Source organism: Rhinolophus sinicus, chromosome 15 (assembly GCF_057876585.1).
Source record: "Rhinolophus sinicus isolate RSI-liver-muscle chromosome 15, RSI-T2T, whole genome shotgun sequence".
Lineage (NCBI taxonomy): Eukaryota > Metazoa > Chordata > Mammalia > Chiroptera > Rhinolophidae > Rhinolophus > Rhinolophus sinicus.
The window spans coordinates 12,172,477-12,194,371 of record NC_142515.1 but is presented as its reverse complement, the minus strand read 5'-3'; the positions used below and the strand labels follow the sequence as shown (position 1 = coordinate 12,194,371).

At 44.6% G+C, this 21,895-nt stretch overlaps 1 protein-coding gene across 3 annotated transcripts in view; it reads right to left on the bottom strand.

Moving 5' to 3' along the window:
- GFRA1 (GDNF family receptor alpha 1) overlaps positions 1-21,895 on the bottom strand; it is a 194,465-nt gene that overhangs the window by 114,724 nt on the left and 57,846 nt on the right. The gene's annotated exons all lie outside the window — the stretch shown is intronic.

Below are 21,895 nucleotides of genomic sequence, written 5' to 3'. Positions count from 1 at the left end.
AAGGACTAAAGCCAAAAAGTCCAGAACCTTACCAGGCTACAAGAGGGGGACGGTGTGAAATCTAAACATTTGTCACAGAAAATCTATGTGAAGGCAGTGCAGACTCTGACAAGAATGGCAGCATTAAGTTAGCATTTATCTCTGAGGCACTCAGAACACAGCTGTATGTATGATCTTGTGATAGTTCTTGCCAAGGCTGGTGACAGAGATGCATTCCTCCACCCCTCCCTCCACCCTACAAGTGTTTACTGAGCACTTACTATGTGATAAGCACTGGTTATGCTCCAGATATAAATCTAGACAGCAGAAGTCCCATCCTTCTCGTAGCTTCAAATTTGGTAGACCAGTTAGCCAATGAGGAGAAAACCATAAGCTTATATATCATTATACTCTGCGGTAGGAGAAATAGGACAACCAGCAGAATACAGGGACCGAGTAGAAAGGGAAACGGGACCTCTTTAGATAGAATGGTTGTGGGGGCCTCTTTGAGGGAACTTCATTTAAGATGAGACCTGCAGGATTAGGGGGTCCAACCATATGCAGAGATGCCCATGGGAGCTGAGGTTCAGAAGAATGAAAACTGGTGCCCCTGCTATGTAGGCTCCTGGCTATGGTCAACTGGACTCCAAAAAGGTAGGCAAGAGTGAAAGACGCCAGATGCAAACGGACAGATATTGTATGATTCCACTTATACGAGCTACCTAGAATTGTCAAATTCAGGGAGACAGAAAATAGAATGGTGGTTATCGGGGACTGAAGTGGGGAATGAGGAGTTGTTGTTTAATGGGCACAGAGTCTTAGTTTGGGACGATGAAAAGGTTCTGGAGATGAATAGTGGTGATGATCACACAAAATGTGAATATACTTAATGTCACTAAACTGTGCACTCAGAAATGATGAAAATGGTCAATTTTATGTTATGCATATATTACCACAATTTTTTTTCAAAGATGGTCAAGCAATTGGGCATTTTTAATGCACCTAAGCAAGCTCCGGGGCCAGTTAATGAATCTACCTTCAGGAAGACTTGGTTCTGCATCTTCACTGAATAAACATCTTTCCCCCACAAAGGGCAACCCTTTGAAGGGGGGGTGTCTCCCCAGGAGGTACCTGGTACGTAGTGCTTCTGTCCCCCCAAATTGTAGCTCAAGAAATACTTCCTCCAAGGGGATTCCTTGCCTAACAGGTCTTGTTTCGTTAGCAAGGAATAACATCCCTCAGCCTTAGTATGCTCTTTGGTGCATACATTTGTTTATATGTTTGTCTTCCTATCCATTTTAGGGAGCTCCATCCCCCCCTTCTTCTTCCACTCCTCTCCGCACCCCCTCCAGCCACACTCCAAGTATGTTTTACCGTTTGGGGCAACACTTACATTTTCCACTAGATAAGTGAACGATCTTGAGTTTAATTCTCTTTAAATGTCAATCATAGCAGAATTACGACTTAAACAGGTTCCAAAATTAATTAATTAATTAATTAATTCTCAATGAATGAAACCTCTAAGCAACAGACATAAGGAAAGTGGGTTGAAAATGATTGACTTCCACACATTTATTCAACACTTTGAGTTTGATCTGCTCTTACAGTTTACAATTTTACCCAGTACAATGCTTCCCCCCCCCCCCCCAAGCCAAAGACAGAATTGTCTTTGAACCACGGATCTATCATAGTTTTATCTATTTCTCCATATAGAGCACTCATCATTTTAGAAGGTCAGGGCAAATGCATTAGGCCAGAGGTTTCTTTTTAAGGTCTCTTTTCCTGATGAAGGTAAAGATGGGTATAGTTCTCTATGAGAAGACAAATGCCCCCCGGGGAGGCATTTCAAGTCTGATGAGAGCCCCAGGCAAAGCAGAGGGAAGGAGAACTCTGGGAAGGACACCAGAGCACAGCAACGGGGACGCAGCTGTGGGGAGCGCTGGTGAGTCAGGTCCAGAGCCAGCAAGGCATGTGCAGACACCATCACACTCCCAACAAAAGGAAGAAGACTCATTCCTTCAACACACTGCCTGAGCTCCTTATGAAGTGCTCAATGCCCATCATGACACACCGCAAGCAGGTGTCCTCAGAACTCAATGGGTGTTTGAACTCAAACTTCTAGAACTAAGTCATCACCAGTCTGCTCTTCTCAACCTAGACAGGAGAGATGAGCCGTGTGCCCCTCTTGCTGGAGTTCAAGACCAGTGGGCTCCCAAGGAACTCAAGTCCACCTCCGTCAGTGCTCTGCTGACAGGAGATGGGAGGAAGCCAGATTCATACCCTTCTCCAGAGCTCCCATGAAGGTACAGGCCCAGGAGCCAAACTTCCTGCAGAGACCTGAAAAAGGCTGCCAGCATCTATCTCCTGTTCCGGGAAACTGTAGGATGTGTGTTTCATTCAGGCCTTCCCTAAGAAGTCTCAACCCATCCCGCCATAAAACACATGCTCTACTAATTCCCAGAAGCCATTTACAAGAGGTTCTGAGAGCAAAAGAAAGGAAGGGACAGGAAAGAGAAGGAAGAAAGAAGGAAGGAAGCTGGATCTAACTTGGCCTAAAGGGGAGAAAAACCCCATAAAGCCTTATGCTTTTCTTCTTCTTTGTGCCACTGATGTGCGTCATATATTTAGTGACAAAGCACTGCATGTTAATTGAACGCATTAAAGGCATAATAACACAATCCAGAGAATTGTTTTGCTGTATTTTTAAACTTCCAGTGTGCCTGGCTACCTACAGCTGAACAAGAACAGGTAAAAGGTCTCCCAGAAATGAAAACAAGGGAGTTGGAGTGGGGGGAGCTGGCACCTCCTTGAGAGTTCACCGGGTTCCCATGGAGAAAAGGGCTACTGCCTGATGCAAGGCAGTTTGGTATCAATGCAATAATTTCTGGATAGCTGCCAGTGTAAGGTTAAAAAGCAATATTACAAGGCTTCTATGACAGCCTACTGGGAGACATTTGTTGAAAATTGCTTTGCCTATCATTTAGTCAGCAAAAAAACCCCACAGTACTAGTTATGCTAGAACTCTGTTCAGTGTGCATCTATAAATGATTCAAATTGTAAGCACATAAAGCCCCCACACAGGTAGAAGTAATCACCATAAAAGCCTGGAGCCTCAGCTCTGCTCTTTTACATTGATAAGCCGCATAAATTTTCACCATATGTTGCCAAATAAGAAGCATAATTATCAAGAAAGTATATTCCGAGTTTTCAATTAGACTTTCCAAAATGAAATCAGAATGATTTTTTTTTTATTTTTTTGGCACAAGGCAATGCACTTTTCAGCAGCCACATCTTGCACAACTAACACCCTATACCAGATAGCATGCTACAGCCTGACTTCCTTTTCAACTGTACATTTTCACCCCACAAGAAGGGGCCACTTGCATACTGCCGGGGGGAAATTACAAGGTTTTACTATACTGTCTCCACGAGTCCCCAAATAGCTGAAAACATTTTCAAGTGAGCTAAAGCATTTAAAAGACAAACTCAAGGCCTGCTATTTCAGGGATCAGAGCGCTGTGCACAAATCCAAGTTAGTCTGCAGTTAATGGGAGGTTAGGTGTTGCCTGGCAAACACTGCAGAGTCCAGAGGAATTCTTTCTTTTGTTCCTCACTGTGATTGAATTGAAGGAGTCATTTCATTTCTTAGTGGTTTGAGGCTCTTTGCCTGCACTGATATAAAATGTCCTTGCTTTGAATGGGCACCCCCATTCCTTGTCCCGATGGGCCAGAAATATCTATCTTAATGCAAACGAATAAATCCTCATTCCTACCAGAGACCAGGAGTTTGGGTTGCAGGTTGGGTGTCTAGCGTCCATGGCCTCTTGCCTACGAAAGGAGCTGAGGAAAGGCCTCTGCTTTCATGCCTGCCCATGGACCCCCAAGTGTTAAGGGCAGGCCTGTCCTCAGCACCACCACTAGCCTTTGAAAACTCATCTGAGGTGATCTTCCCCACCCCTGAGAGCTTCTACTTCCAGGGTCATCCCAACTGAGATCAACACCATGGTTTAATGAATGAATCATCCAAGGCAAACACAAAGCTGGCTTTGTTAGGAGGCTGGACCCACAGTCAAACTGTAGAATCTGAGACTCAGAAGACGCCGCCTGGTGCTCCTTCGTTCCAGCAGCAAACCCCTCACAGAGCGGACAAGCTCTTGTCCATCTGACCTCAGCCTGAGCACATCCTCTTAGAAGCATCCATAGCTCAGAAACATACAGAAAACTCCACATGAGTGTGCCTGGGTCCTCCACGGTGCAGAAGATCCAAACTGACCAGCCCAGCAAGCAGTTATAGGCACCAAGAATGGGCGAGAAATTAGAGATCCTTCGCCTTCATTCTCAGTCAAGCCGGGGTTAGACAGAAGCAGTCCCAGGGGAATGTTGAAAAGCATGTTTCTATCTCTGCTTCCTTTAAAGCGGTCAAGGGAAGGCAGAAACAGCTGCCATCTAGGAATCAAATCCCTACACCCTTTTTACAACTCCACCCCCTCCATCTCTCTTCAACTCTCCGACACACACACACACACACACACACACACACAGCCCCCCTGACAAAGAGCTGTTCTTTGGATCAAGCTGGGAAACCAAATTCGTCAGGCTAATTTTCAGAAGTTACTAAAGTGGCCTGGAAAAATGGAAACCGAGGAGCCTCAAGATTACAAAATAAAAATAGATTTTTTTTATCGAAGCATTTTAAGAGCAATTATGTTGCTGCAGTCATAACAGCCACTTGTACAAACAGCAGGTTTAGAAAGTACAAAAGACTCCTGCCACCTCCACACCCTCTCCAGGGTCTATTCAAGTTTGGGGAGGGGAAGGAAGCAGAAAGAGTTTTTAAGAATTTGGGGTTTTTTCAATTGATTCTTAAAAATCTATTAACATATTCTTTACCATTGAAAGGAAAAGAAAACCAAACACAATTTGGGGAGATAAAATGAAAAAAACTACATGCTCGAGGTAGAAGATAAAGGGTTTCATCAAGTCCCAAGTTCACAGAAATGTCACCAATCCCTCACCATCAATCACATCTGTTTTGTGTTTTCTGATGTAGCCAGCAGAGAAGGACCCGTCTCCTAAGAGACACAAATCCTGCTTTTGTTGGGAAAATTCTGTGCTCTGCTACCTGAGTAGACAGGCAGAGGGGTGCAGTCTCTAAGCCAACCCCATGGGGGTACTCTTGCACTTGAACCTGCTTCCAGGGAGCCCCGCCCCCACCCCGTTTACCACAGTTACCAATCTATAAAAAGGAAGCTCATTATAAAACCTTAAATGAGGAGACTTAGGATGGCCAGTGAGTTTCTAATAATTTGCTGTGTCTAGACCTGCTGTATATGCAGAAAGTCGTTTCTAAATATGGCCATGAATTTGTTTTACTATTTACAAATTGGGTCTTGGGTAAATCGATGATGTTGCCCAAGTTGAGTGATAAACAAAAATAGAATATCTAAAAATAACCCCATGAATTCTTTCCCACCAGAAAGTCAAGAAAACAAAGCCATTTCCAATGAATCATTGTGGACTCAGCTCACCTTTCTGGGTCAACTTTAAACTACCCCTCATGGCAAATGAGCCCAGCAGACACTCTCTGTGCTCTAATTTATCCTGAAGAAATCAAAAGGGAGTTTGAAAGTTTAATTAAGAATGCTGCTATAGTTATTGTCGATAGCTAACTAAGAACACAATGCTTAGCTGGATCAAGAACTGGGTTTCTGAATAATTAAGAATTCTGGTTGTATAGAATCACCCTATATCTATAGATGCCAATAATTAGAATGGGAACAAAACCACTGGGAAACTTTTTTTTCTTTTTGATGATTCAATTGTCGGCCTACCGATTCACACATAGCCGGGCATCAATAAGTGTTTGCTACATGACTGAATTAAGAAGCTACTTCAGCATCTAGGAGCCCTCTAAGCCACTGGTAAACTTATTTCATCACTCTATCAATATCTTCATCTTAATTCCCTAAACAGATTAAGAACCATTCTTGAAACTTCTGATTCATGATAGCTTCTGACCAAATGTCTGCTATAGAGACACAGGAAAGCAGAGGTCAGCAAACTCGTTCTGCAAAGAGCCGGATGATAAATGTTTTCAGTGTGCAGACCATACAGTCTTTGTGGAAACCATTCAGCTCGGCCACTCGGGTGCAAAAGGAGCCATAAACAATATTTAAATGAATGGGTGTGGCTGTGTTCCAATAGAACTTTATTTACAAAAACAGGCAGCCAGCTGGCAGGCCACAGTTTGTCAACCCCTGCACTAAATTAATAGTTTCTTTTCTTTCACGGTCAAATTTAGAAAACACCTCCCCCATTGAGACTTCTTTAGTGCCTTCCGGAAGAACTCTTTCTCTACTTCAAACTGCCCTAATGATTTAGTTCTATTTTTTTTTGTTTACTTTCACAGTCTGACTGAGATACATGGCCTGCCAGGCAGACTGCTAATTCTGTGCCTTCCAAACTGATAGCCTTTAAATAGTTGCTTGGCACTCTTATTGAGCGCAGACTGAGTGCTATGGCAGGGAAGGGTAAAAAGGACCACCCGTTGGGCACTCAGATTGCCCTGCCTGTCAGATTCCCTACCCAACAATTCAGCTCAGACTCAAACTTGCAAACCTATTGAGTGAAACCTAAGCCTCACTAAGGAAGAGAGGGTCTTGCGGTTTTACTTCTTACCCAAACTATTTATCAAATAATGTTTGCCATACATATCTCATACTCTTTTCAGGAAGAGCCTGTACAGTCTTTTCCAAGCGATATCTGATGATGTTTTAGCCCCCTACCCCCGCTTATAGATGGATGCAATAAGCAGCTGCTCGGCTGGCCATTCTAAGCCTTGTGATATTATTCTTACACTTGTCTTAGCATCTTTACAGAACCATAAACTCCTTGAGGGCCAGATCTATGTCTGATTTTTTTAAATCCAACATACTCACTTTGTGCTTCACACAATGTCTGGCATATAAAAAATGTTCCATAAATGTTCACTGGATGAAAGAATATATAATCATCTTGCCTAAGTAACCTTCTTTCCTTTAGTATTTTAATCTAATAGTAAAGGCTTCCCTGTTTGTATTAGCTTCTTATTGCTGCTGTAATAAATTACCACAAACTTAGTAGTTTAACACACACATTTATTATCTCACAGTTTTAGAGCTTGGACGTCCTAAAATCAAGGTGTCAGCAGAGTTGTGCACGTTCCAGATTTTCTAGGGGTGGACCCTTTTCTCGCCTTTTCCAGCTTCTAGAGCTACCTGCATTCTTTTTGTCACATCTCCTCTGACTCTGATCCTTCTGCTTCTTCCTTATAAGGACCTCTGTGATTGCATTTTGGGCCCACCCAGATAATGGACGATCATCTTCCCATATCAAGATGCTTAAATTACTCTCCTCTGCAAAGTCCTTTTTCCCATGCAACATAACATATCTGTGAGTTTCAGGGATCAGGATGCAAACATCTTTAGTGGGCCATTATTCTGTCTACCACACTATCTTTAAAATCTAAGTGAATAGGGGTCATGAGGACAAAGAGATGGGCATTAACGTTTCTGAAAAAGAGGAGTGATGCCAACTGAAGCTCTTCCCACTGGAAATCCCACCCCCCAGACACAAAGAAGCAGGGCATGGATCAACACCTATAGCTTAGAAACCTTTCAAGTAAGGCTTCAACATCTCCCCCCAATTCTGATTGACTTTTTGGAAACCTACATATCACTATTTCAAACAAGAAGCAAGTTCACAGAAATTAGTCCTGAGTTGTTCCAAAAATGTTGGCCATCTCCAGATGACACTTCATCTAGAGCGAGGTTAAATACATATACTCAGCCATCCTCAGCCAACCATGCCACTGAGGATATAGTGATTGAGGAGAGGCTTAAAATCTAGTTAAGAAGGAAGATACCAATGGAGGGAAAGACACAGGTAAAACTGTTTAGAGTATCAAAGCAGAAGTGGTCGGAAGTCATTATTTCATAGACTAATAGACTATACAGGATGAGTCTTCAAGGTGATGAGTAATCCCCTCATTTTCTAGATGAGAAAATTCAAGCATCAAAGCTGACTTCTCTGATATCACCCCGTAGTTAGGTATGGTGTCCCCAAAAGTCCCCATGCCCTCTGAATGCCAATCTACAATGGCGTGAATATTCTACTTTATATCTATACTTTGTCTAGATTTTAGAACAACCACACTTTCGTGGATACAGAAAACATAAGAAAAGACAAAGAGTTAATACACTGCTGATTAACTCAAACACGTAAGCCATGACCATATACAAGAGGGGCCTCCTGTAACAGAACAGAACGCTGCTATGTAGCCACACACATCATCATTTTTCTAAGTGCTATAACACGTTCTTTTTTTCAGAATTGTCTTTACTGTAAAGCTATTCATCAACCAACCACCCATCCATCCATTCGTTCAATTATCTATCAAATGCCTAATGGGTGATCTAGATGGGCTCGTATAACCAGGAAAGAAAACACACGTCAAATCCAGTTTTTTGTTTTCCTTTTTGGGGGAGAAGAGAAGAGCAGTGACCCTCAGAGTTCCAATCCATCCAAGCGGTAAATCCCTCCCCAGTCTGTTTATAGATACGCACCCGCCCAGTCAAGGTGTGGAGAGCATCCTGTCTGTTCCCTCACCGAAGGTCAGCCCCCAAGAGACTCCACCCTCAGCTGTGCTGGTGTGACAGCAAGCTGCACACCTCTGCCTGCATGGACTTCCTTCCCCCCGGGCAGGCTCCCGACCAAAACCCAAAACCCCTTGGGAAAAGTTCTAGTTGGGGGGTGCATGTCATAAATTATAAAGACACGAAAAATTATTTTTAAAAAAATAACAACAAAGCTGCTGCGATGTGGTAGAATAAACCTGAACTTGAGGACCAAAAGGCCTAAGTTTGAATCCTGCTTCTTACAAATATGTGACCATGGGCAAGTTAATAAACCTCTCTGGGTGTCAGTTTTATCAACCAGAGATCAAGACAATTTCAATCTCACAGGTTCATTAATTTGTCAAATATTTATTGAGCTGTTCTAGACATTGAACGTAGGGATGAGAAACACAGCCAGGCCCTTGCATTCAAGTCATTTATATTCTAGCTGGAGGAACAAGTAAACAAAAAAAGTGAACAGAATAATTTCAAACAGTGTTGAGTACTGTATTAGTTTCTTGGGACTGCTGCAACAAATTACCACAAATTTCATGGCTTAAATGTTTTTAAGTGTATTTTCTCCAGTTCTGGAGGCCAGAAGATGAAAATTAGAGTGTCAGTAGGGCCATATTCCTTCTAAAGTTTCTAGAAAGGAATCCTTCTTTGCCTCTTTCAAGTTCGAGTGGTCTAGGGGTCCTCGTGGCAGCATCACTCCAATTGCTGCCTCTGTCTTCATGTGGCCTTTTCTGGGTCCTCTCCTTTCCTCATAAGGACGACTGGTCCTTGAATTAAGGGCCCACCCTAAATTCAGGATGATGTCATCTCAAGGTCCTCAACTAACCCTATTTCCAAATGAGGTCACATTCTGAGGTTCCAGGTAGACATGAATTTCGGGGACACATTCTTCAACCCACGACCCATTTTCTACAAGAGCTATAAAGAAATGAAACGAGGAAATGGTGGACAGTGTTGGGGAGGGCGTAAGACTTGAGCAAGCATGGCCAGGGAAGGAGGCTCTGAGAAGGTGCTTGCCTAACAAAGAGTAGCCAGCGTCAGGAGGAATATTCTAGGGCCCTGAGGCACAAGTGAGCTCCAATGACGAGTCCAGGAGACCAGATGGAGGCCGGAGGAAGTGACTGAGGGAGGTGAGGGGGACACAATAAAGGGAGACACACTAGAGAGAGACATGACCGGGGATGCCTGGGGCCAGACCACTCCATCTGACGTGAGAAGTGAATGTGGTAAAAGCTCTCAAGAACCAGTGTGTATTACTTCCTTCTCCAAAAGGACTCAAAGGGCTAAACTTGTAATCTGCCCACCAGAGCGGGTGGGTGGTCCGAGCTCAGGAAACCCCAAACCACAGCAGGCCTCTGTTCCAAGAGCACATTAATTTATAGGCCTCTCTCCCCACTCCCCCTCGCAGTGCAGGTGGTTTCCTGATACAGGATATTAACTTTCAGCTGCTACAGGTCCCTAAACTCCACACCGGCCTAAAAGGTTTCCTCAGGTTTGGATAAGCCTCAGATAAGGAGCTGAACTTTTGTGGGCTTATGAGAACTGCACCTCCAATCCTTCCGAGATCCGCTCATCACGAACCTTAATCCACCTCAAATAAAACCTGTGCATACAGACGTGGTTTCCCACCATGGCTGTTTAACAAGAAAAAAGAACAGCTTTGTCTATTCTGCAAGCCTCCTCTGTTGACACTGTGCCCGTGGTTTAATTTCCCAGATTTACATTTTAATTCTTTAAGATATTCAGGAGATAAATGGATTGAGAGGCCTATGTTGAGGCACGGCCCTTTCCTCGAAAACCTACTTGACTTGTTTTCCTCTCTCCCAAGCTCGTTTCTTCCTCCCAAATCTGACTGAGCTCCTTCCTCCCCAGAATTTCTTCCCTTTCTGCCCCTTTACTGTTCTTTTCTGCCCCAGTCCTCCCATGATGCCCTTTCCTCATTTTGCCCCCACCCCCCAGGTTGGTTGGTCACCTACAACAGTTAATAATGTCCCCCCAAATTCATGTCCACCCTGAACCTCATCATGTGAACTTTTTTGGAAATAGGGTCTTTACAGATGTCATTAAGTTAACATGAGGTCATATTGGATTAGGGTGGATATTAAATCCAATGGCTGGTATTCTCAGAAGGTGAGGGAAGGACATACAGAGAACAAGGCAAGGTGATGATGAGAGACTGGAGCAATGCAGCCACAAGCCCTGGAACACCAAGGATTGCTGAAAGAGGCAAGGGAGGATCCTTGAGAGTCTTCAGAGAGAGTATAGCCTGCCGACACCTTGATTTCAGACCTCCAGCCTCCAAGACTATGAGAATAAATGTCTGTTGTTTTAAGCCACCACGTTTGTGGTACTTTGTTACAGCAGCTCCAGGAAACTTAGCGGAGCGTCCAGCGCCCTCTGTCCACCTATCTCTGACCCGGAGACTCCTCCTCCCCTGGCATCCTGCAGCCAGACCCCAGGCCCTGCCACCTCTCCTGGCACTGCCCAACCTCTGACTGAACTCTGCATTCATGGTTACTGAGGCCATATGTTCCCTATTCATATAAAGGACCCCAACTGGGATTTCTTTCTTCCCCTCAACATCTTATTATGAAGTTTTCAAACATATGGCAAAGTTGAAAGAATTTACAATGAGCACCCACATACCCACCACCTACATTAACCATGCACATTGTACTGTGCTTGCTTTTTCATCTAGTTATCCATTTATCCACCCCCTACCCATCCAGCAGTACATATTTTTGTTTCTTTGGATGCATTTCAAAATAAGTTGCAGACGTTAAGTGCACTTGCCCCAAAATACTTCAGTGTGCACATCATTCACCAGAGTTCAATCTTCGTTTAGAGTTATTTTTCCTTCTACGGTAAAATTTATATTCAGTGAAATGCACGAATCTTGAGTGTACATTCTCTGAGTGTTAACAAATGTGTACACCTGAAAAGGCCAAACCCCTATCAAGACAGAGCATCACCATCAGTCCAGAAAGTTCCCTCTTGCCTCTTGCAAGTCAGTCTCCACTTCCCTCTCCCCAGAGGCAACCAAGATATTGAGTTTTGTCCATCAAAGATTAGTTTTAAGAATTTTATATAAATGGAATCATATAGAGTATCTCTTTTGTGAGAAAGGCTTCTTTCATTCAGCAGCATAACATTTCTAAAATTTATCCATGTTACCTGTATCAACATTTTGCTCCTTTTTATTTTTCAGTAGCATTCCATTGCATGTGTACACTACAGCTGATCCTTTCTCCTACGGAGAGAGACATCTGGACTAGTTCCAGTTTTAGGCTATTATAAATAAAGCTGCTATGACGACTTGTACTGCTAACCTGACCCACTGATGAGCCCACCTCAGTCTCCGGATCCCTCCAAGAGGACTGTGGGACGCGGGCAGTAAGAATTCAGACTAAGTCCAGTTCCCTGGGTCTGAACTCAGATTCGGTCATTCACTAGCTGGGAGACCTTCTGTAAAGCAAAACTATATGCTTTCTGAATCTACTTCAGTGTCTGAAAATTGCGGATAGAAATGGAGGTCAACGAGTATGTGAAGCGCACAGGGTTATTCTGGGGAAGCAGTGAGTTAATGTATGTACCTGGCACTTGCTAAGGATGGAAATAGAGTCCATCTTTATCCTCTGCCACCCAACACGGCACTGACAGCTTTATTGTGTGCACGGTACATCCTTTTTCTCTGCTCAAAAAGCTATAATGGCTTTACTGACCATCCTAGAACAAGTCTAAACTTTGTTGCCTGGATTTTAAAATAACCAAGACCACCATTGCTCAAGCTATCTGAAATATCAAGCTAGATTTTTTATGAGCTGGAATTTCATCAACTCAGAGGCATAACATTCATTGTGCTGATCAGGAATGCTGATTGACGGATTGGTCACCCTTGAATAGCCAAAGGAGTAATAAAATGAGTAATAAAAAATGGGAAAACTCAATACCCAGTACTGTTCATTTGGTAGATAACATCTTTTCAATCATACCGGGAGTGTTGGAGAGGGGAGCACAAGGAAACAATGGATAGGTTGTGAAGTTTCCATACCTGGTCCCACCCCATCCTACAGCAAAGCCTGTCGGGTGCATGACCGTCTCGACATCTCATAAACACAATACCATACTTGTCTTCATCTCTACATCCATTCAGACTGTCCTCCCCGACTCTACCCACATCCAGGCCTGCCCTTGTCCCACTCAGACCTTCTGCTTCTTTCAAAACCATCGCCAGCACTACCCTTTCGGCAGTGCTTCCCCCTTTCCCAGGGATCCAGACTTCCTCCAGCACTGGGAGAGGACAGCACCCACTGGCCCACGGACTGACTAGCCATAGGTCTCCTGTGAAATCGTCAGCTCTCCGAAGATCAAGACTTGAGATAGTTAGCGTCTGCTAAATATCCCAAGCTCATGTTCATGCCTTGCACAAACCTGAGCAGTCAAATATCTGCTGGCTCATTCTCAGTCCAAATACCGTCCGCTCAAAAAACATGGTGATGAAGGCACACACAATGGAAAAAGATGTGGGGACACAAGGATAGGAAATGATTTGGCGTGGTTGGCAACATGACCATCTATTACACTGACAACATTCTGTCTCAACTTTACTAAAAGGACCTAGAGTGTCAAACGTAAAAGAAGCATGTGCATGCACACACATACACGCAGACATGCGCACACACACACACCAACCATGTACAGAAAGTGAATTCCTCTGAGCCTTGTTATTTCATATCCACTTTCATTCCCTGAACATCTATTGAGCACCTCCTATGTACTAAGCACTGCATTTGGTGCTAAAGATTCAGAATAAAAGACAAGATCCCTTCTTTCTAGGAGCTCCATCTGGTGTGAGAAAACATGATTAAACAATCACTACAACAGTGTGAGAGAAGTGCTGACAGAGGCTTGAGAAGGTAACATGCAGCTCCAGAGTGGAAGGCAGGATTCCACCTTGAGTAGGAACAACCTAGCAGAGAGGACTTAAGCTGAGAGTAGAAGAGAAAGCAGGAAGAGAGGCATACATAACTAAGAGGGGATTTGGGTGGCACTTTCTCAATGATTTCAAGGTAAAATGTTGTCACGATGGTTGTGAATATTGTAATACCAAGACATCAGAGAACCACGTGAAAATGAGAGTCCACTTCTCACATACATTGGAGGCATCAGTGTCAGGCTGAAGACCCACAGCATCCCCCCCTGGGCCAGTCACCATGATGGCAGAACCTGGGTACTTTTCTGAGGGTGGGGTACAGAACGGTACAAAGGTTGCTGAAAGTAGGAGAAAGCATTGCAAATAGAGCAATCAACAGATCCAAAGGCACAGAGGTGTGGACAAGTATTTCGAAGAATAGGGATCAATCTGATAGAGCCTTATGGTGATGAATGGGACAAGATGGGGGAGGGGTGCCAGAAATGAAAACGGGCATGGCTTGAGGCGGTCTGGCTTAGTGTCCCCTAAGAGAAGCTGCTTGTCAACAAGTGCCCACATCAGCCTGGGAACACATTATCGAACCCAATATCAAGTAAAAAAACCCACATTTCTATCAACTCACAAAACGCTTCCCAAAAGATTGCTTCAGCTATGAAGAAAATATTTGAATGAATCAAGTACAGTTTGTAATGTTCTGTGCTTCCAGCAAGCCAGGCTCCAAAAACAACGGGAGTGGACCTCTCTGACATCATGGGGTTCAAGAGTCCCCACTCCCTGACTGCTGGGCTGGAGGGGACCACGTGCACCAGAGGTAGCAGAGGATATTGGCAAATGGGCACCACCTGTCTCTACGGGCACCCCCATCAGCTGGCTGATGAATTCGGTCATCACAAGCAGGTCTCCTCATGAGAACAATCCTTCTGCCTGGAAGGGACAGTGCAGAAGCCCAGGCAAATGCGACAAAGTGTCAGAGGAAGCTGGGGGAGATTGGCTGGTGGGTGCCAAAGAATCAACATGCTCAACCTCCCATGAACCCTCCTGCCAATGCAGAAATCACTCACACTCTCATAATCTGTCCCAGGACCAACTCAGTGACTTAAAGAATGGGTCTATCATGGACCCCAGTGAGCAACCATCAATCTAAGGAAGGTGCAGGGGACGTTAAGCACTCAACAGCTAGAATATCATGAACAGATGAGTTGTTTTGTCCCTGGCCTGCCCAGGCTATGGGAGAAAGTGCATTGTTTTAGCTCAGAAACAAGGCACTAACCAGTCATCTTCCGGTGTAGGTAAAGCAAACCCACTTAGAAGCATGCGAGCTAGGAATGGCTAAGAAGTCACACGGCAAGCCTGGGTATGGTGTGTAAGGAGAGGGGCCCTGTAATGGACAGAGAGGGGCACTATAATGGCCTGAATGTTTGTGCCCCCCCCCCCCCAATTCATACACTGAAATCCCAATCACCAAAGTGATGATGACATTAGGAGGTGGAACCTTTGGGACATGTCTATGTCATGAGAGTAGAATCCTAATGAACGGGATCAGTGTCCTTACAAAAGGGACCCCAAAGACCTCGTTCCCTCTTTTGCCCTGTGAGGACAGAGCAAGAAGGAAGCTGTCTATGAACCTGGGAGCGGGTTCTCAGCAGATACCAAATCTGCCAGCACCCTAATCTAGGACTTCCAGCCCCCAGAACCATGAGAAATAAATGTTTGTTGCTTGAGCCCCCACAGTTTATGGGATTTTGTTATAGCAGCCTGAACTGACCAAGACAGGTGCCCAAGAAACTCACCCCTCTGAACCTGGGCAGTCATGTTGGCCCTTGAGAAGGGCAAGGATCTGTGACTGTCCCTCCAGCGACAGACAAAAGCCCCTAGATAGCACGTTGCTGTCAAAAAGTCAGGTGAGCATATTGCAGTACCTGACGCCAGACCACTTGGGTTCAAAATCCTGAATCGGGTATCTCATCTTGGGAGCGAGAATGTACAGGAAAGCAAGGGGAGGAAGCTAGGGTGATCCATGTGGTAATGGATAAGAGGTAGAGACGTCAGTAAAAACTCATGCTTATGATAGACACACCTCATGAAACATAGAAATAGTTATGGGTATGTGCTATACACACTGGTTAATGTACATACATATATTTATTTGTTGTGTCAGCTGAGAGGACTTAAAATAAATGACACTCCAGTAGCACAAGCACATCCAGCACCCAGATCTTGGTTTCTAATATCATTCTCTAATAAGAGGAACCAGGACTCCTTAGAGAAATGGCTGAATCTTGGACAGAGGTGGGAATACACCAGATGACCCTGTAGCATCTTACAGTATCAGTAAGTACTACAGAAGTGCTCCAAAAGAATGAAAGAGATATACAAATGGGCATAAAAAGCCAACTTGAAAAGCTCCCAGTGGGCAAAGCTGGAAAACAGCTTGAGTGGCCAAAGCAAAAAAATAAATAAAACTAGATTGTATTATTACCCAAGGTTTAACATAAATATCCATGATACCATGTTGAACTAATTAAATGATTGACTACATTAATAAATGAGGGCTAAGAGCCAAACCTCCCACATAGAAGAATAATTTATATAGATACTGTCCCCACTCCACAGTGGGCTTTGCATGGATTTCCTGGAAAGAGTACAGTGTGCAAAGGAGGGAGGGAATACAGTATGTGCAGTGGAGAAACCTGACAAACACTACTTCAGCCAAGTGGCGACGATCAACATCAATAGCCACAGGTCATGTTCATAGGTGACTTTGATATGATGTGACACAAATGGCACTTCACCTCTGTGATCTTCCCAAAACCCATAACCTTCGTCTAATCATGCGGAAAAACATCAGACAACTTTCAAGAGAGAGGCATCCTACAATGTATTCCTCAAAATACCAGTCCTCCTCAAAACTGTAAAGGTCTTCAAAAACAAGGGAGGTCTTCAAAAACAAGGGAGGTCTTCAAAACTGTCACAGCCAAAAGGAACCTAAGGAGACGTGACAACTAAATGTAATGTGATATCCTGGATGGGATCCCAGAAAAGAAAAGGGACATTAGGTAAAACCTAAAGGAATCTGAGTAAGCTACGGACTTTAGCTAATAATAATGGATCAATGTCGGGTCATTGATTATAACAAATGTACCACACTAATGTAAGATGAATAATAGAGGAAATGGGGTGTGGGCTATATGGGAATTCTTTGTTCAACACAGTTACACAACCATCACTGTGTTGATTCTACTCTGTGCCTCAGTTTTCTCCTCTGCAAAGTGGGATTATTGGTTAGAATACCTACTTCATAAAATCTGGGGGCAGATTCAAAGAGAAATGTGTGTAAAGCACCTGAGGTATAAAAATATTGGCATCATCATCATCATCATCCCAATAAAATAAAATTTGAAGACGACAAACTGCTCTTCTTATTACCAACCAGCTCAGAAAAAGAATCTAAAAGTTTCCCCCTTTGCTGACGTGGCAATTTTAAAACTCAAGTTACTGGGAGGAGAGGCTCTGAAACCTCACCCCAACCTCATGCCTTCTGATGGCAGCGAGCACAGCGAATCTGCTACAACGAGAAACCCAACCCAAGGTCACCTGGCCAGGAACAGGCTGCCCGGCCAGCCCACAAGGAATGTGATGAAGCATCTCAGAGAATGTGATTATTTAAATGTGGTTATCGTGTTCCTCATACATCACACACACACGCAAAGTGAATCTAGGTAAAATTAAATGGTAATGTTGTTCAGTGTGTGCTGGAAAGATGGATGTGTTTCCTACATGACTCAGAATATTCTACTGATTCTGGATCAAAACGGGGATGATATACATATACAGTAAATATTAGCATATAGGAAATGTGACCAGGGAACCAAACACTTTCCACCACCGAAAATGTGAACGCATTTTTCTCGTTTACTAGTTAACATCATATGACAAGTTGGAATTTTTATCTGGAAATGGTAACAACAGATTTAATTTATTGATGCCAATCCCACACTCATGAAGAAAACAGTATTTCATAATGTATAACATTACCAGAGGGACCATAATTCATGGCTAAAAGGTCAGGGCTTTATAATAGATGGGTTTTCGGAAGTGGTTGGGAAAACCGAACATCCAGCAGTTTGGCCAATAAGTTTGAAATATGCAGAAGAGCTTAAGTCAAGCACGTTATGAATGGCAGTGGTCCCTGTCACCACGAGCCACCCCCAACAATTAACAGGCTTGGCTGGGCTGCCAGAAACCAAACTATGATTGATTGCTCTCTTCAAATGGGTAAAAACAGTGCCATCCATTGTGAATTCCACTATTAATCCATGTGGGAACAAACTGGTGCTTCAAAATGGCCACGTGAGTAGGTTACACTTCTGACACAGTTATTTTAACCTTAATTCTCAGCCCCTAGGGAAACCTCTCTTTCACCCAGTTTCTCTAGAAAACAGTTAAAACCTGTAGCAGAGGCTATTTCTATACTGTCTTAACTCAAATCCACTTAAAACGTCTCAAGATAGAGCACGAGCAGGAGGCCAATTTGGGTCAGGGATCTCCCCAACTCTCATTTTACAGATGGGAAAACTGAGGCTACAGGGCGAAGCAACTGATCTAAGTTCCCCACAAAGGGAGCAACCCTGCTGGGAGCCAAACTGAACTCTCCTGAGCATATTAATATACACATATACCAATATGTAATACATAGGATGCAAATGTGTGTATGTATTGGAGAAAAGTGGCTTTTTAAAATCTAAAGACACACATAGAAATATTTCAGTGAGGCCCTTGATGAACATGACTTGCCAGCCTTAAGGAGAAGAGGCGTGAGTCGGAGGCATGAGACCCCCCACAGGAAGTGTGGCCGTCAGCAGAGGCGAGCTGCTGGGAGTGGGGTTGCCCCGTTCCACTGCCCAGGACCAAACAGACCCACTAAGAGGAGCCATTAGGGCCTATGGACAGGGCCCCATCTCAGCCCTGCCGGAGCCCACTCAGCATTCAGCCCTGGTCCTGGTTTAACTTCTCAACCTCTATTGCTGAGCATTTTCACAGCACCAGCTCGGCAATCTGTAATGTAAATAAGACCGGGCAACGCTTCTGCTTACAATCCCCCACTGACTTCCTTCCTCCGATCCCAAAACGGTCCTGTCCTCCTCTCCTTGTTTAACGCACACAAGTCTCTCCTTTGCTCAGGAGCTCCAGCCACACCGGCTCCCTTCTGATCCTCGAGCACGGAGCTGTTTCTCCCTAAAGGGTTTCTCCTTTGCAAGTCCCCATGCTGCTCCCCCACATCCTTCAACAGCAGCTCCTTGTCATCCTCTGACCACCCCATCGAAAGCGGCCCTCCTAGCCACCAGCACACCTCCCTGTGACACTGTCTTCTCTGCAGGTATCCCTCTCAGAACTTACTGATTTGCATGCTTGGCACCAATGTGCCCCTAGCTAGACTGTTCAGTTCCATGAAAACAAGGGCTTTTGCTATTTGTCCATTCCCTTATCCTCAAGGCCCAGAATGTGCCAGGCGCATCGTTACCAGTTGCAAAATAAACAAGTGCACTACATTTGAGAGAGATCAAAAATGACTTGAGCTGGGAGAAAATTATCTCCAACAACAAGATCCCAGCTCCAGGTGAGAACAGAGGAGGAGGAAAGACGATGCCTCTTCGGCTGAGAGTCTGTAAGGGACTTAAGTGCACAGCGCAGAGAATTAACTCAGTGGTGGCATCTTTATACTGAGCCCATTTATGTTTTCAAACACCCTGCTGAGTGGCGTCGCTTGATTTCCAGGCCACTTGCTCCGTTTCTGTTCGATTTCAGAAGCAAGGTTGAGCCAACGGATGAGTATTCAAAAGGTGCTTCAGTAACTTCAGATGAGGGTGTGTGTGCGTGTGTGTATGTGTTCCTGACTTCATTATTAAAGGATTGTATAAAAGTGCTCTAAACCTCGAGATTCTAGACACGTGTGCACCTAGAGCATTTTCAATTGCATTTGATATTGTGAAGACCAATTTTATGGCACTGTGGAATTTCTGAGAGCCAGCCAATGGCTCAGAGCCCTGGGAACAACAGGGAATGGGGGCCAATTAAGGAACCGTGGCCCCGTGGTCCCGGAACTCGTGCATATGGAAGGCCCCAGCTGTGGGCCCACTGGTCCTTGACAGTCCTCATGCCCTGTGATCTAACAGCCATAGCAAGTGGCATTTACAGATGAAAGAACCAAAAAAAGCGATAAAATGGCACAGAGGCAGGGTAGAAACATGCTCCCATGAGCACACACCGTGGATGCAGCCGAGAAAGGCCCAGCAGTAGCTGCTGGGCTGTCACCTACTATAACAAGATTGATCTATAGTGAAATAAAAGGTAATGTAATCCAGAGGAAATAACTTGGGTTTCCTCTGAGAATGTCTGATGTTGTCACCTTGCAAGCCTGTCACTTTCCCTCTCCTGCCTGCCTTGGTGCACAGCAGCCCAAACATGCAGGGACTCTTCTGGGCAAAGAGGCCTCACTCACTCCCCGCAAGGAGCACACATGTGCAAAGCAGCATCTTCCCCAGTGTCCCAGAACTCCTGGGACAAGCCAAAGCCAGCAGGGCCTGGGTGCCCCTGGTGTGGTCAGAGGGCCAGAGCTACTCAGAGTTGCCCTGTGTGGATGGACTTCAGAGACGACCCCGTGGCTTCTGTTCATCTGAAGCCCCATATTTTTCTGATTGTTTATTTCTAGCACAATGCTTAGCCCCCAGGTTTCAAGTGAAATTCTGGAACAGAGTTTCAAGCACAAAAGCTATTGTGGAATCCTGTTGTATAGATTCTGCCTGTAAGACACCGAACCTTTCGTCTTGGTCCGATGCGACTGTTACTGGTACCTTTTTACTGTCACATTTTACTGAGCATTAATTTCACAGGCAGCATGGCCAGAAGCAAAGGTAAGGAGGGGGTACCAGCTGGCAAGGTCTTCGCCACCATTTCAAAGAATGTCTCTCCATACGAAATGGTCCTAAAAGGCCAGTGCCATGTAAATAATTCACAAAAGCTAGTTCAGTTCACTCCATTTGAAATCCTAAGAATATCTTACAAGGGAACTGCCACCCACCGTCACACAAGGCAATGGGTAGCGAGCAGCTTCCGTCTCTGGAAGATGCTATTAAGTCTCGATCGCCAGTGATTTGCAGCTGATTATAACTTTTGCTCTGCATATCACTGTTACTGACAGGCAAACGCCATCCGTCAAAAGGCATGACTGATTTAAAAAGGAGGCAAATGTGACATCAGCGGTCTGACAGGCCATTTTTTTATACTGATGACAACAACCAGGACACCCCCCGTGCTCCAGAAAGATGTTCCAAACTCAAATGTTCTGTTTCTCAAAAAGGAGAAAAGCAATTCAGTGTCGGGTAGTGCTTGCATTCTAGTTCACGGATAAAACACGCTCTCCTCCCAGAGCACCCCACCGAACCCCCAATTTGTTGAGGAAGAAGACGCAAGGCAACCAGGGGCCCTGACAGCAGCACTTCTAGTATGTGAACATTCGTGGCACCTTTTCAATTTCACTCATCTCTTAGTCTCTAGCCAAATGGAACTTATTACTTGTAGCTCGTTGGGATTTATGAATTATTTATAGAAGTAGGTCTATGACTCCAGACTCTTAAAAGACAAGACCACAGTCCCTTCACTGATAGCCACAACAACGCTTTTATCAGAGAGGACAGGCAGACATTCTCCACAACACGCGTTGCATGTTGGGGCTGAAATAATAGTTGTGAAAATATCAAGCCTTTACGATTATCTGGAAGCTATTTATGGAATGCAGAGATGTATTTTTACACCAGTCTCTTATCCTGAGCCAGACTTGGATTTAAGAAAGACTGAAGCAGACTGTGCTACAAACATACTTCCCAGCTTGAATACAAACAGTTACTCGCTGCCACTTCACCCACTAGTTTCAGACTGTGATTAAAAGAGAGAGAGAGAAAGAGGCTGCTTCCCTTTAATGTATGTCTAGCAGGTTCAACAAGCTCATGCCCATGCGTCTCCCAGAGCATGGTGGCCGTGCATCCTAAGTGGGACTAAACCACGAGCCAGAACACGAAGTCCGAGGTTAGGCTTTCAGTCTCCAGCTCCCTGGCACACATGACATGGGCTGGCAAACAGGAACCTCCTGGCCGGGTCCTGTCTCTGTCACAGGCTCAGCTGAAGGGGTTGTGAGGAAGGACACAAAGAGACCAGCCAGCCATGGCCTTGCCCAAACCTCCAGGACAGCATTTGTTTGGCAAAGAAATGCCCGTGTGGAGCTGGCAGATGGAGGCCTAACCAAGCGGTAGCTGCTCCT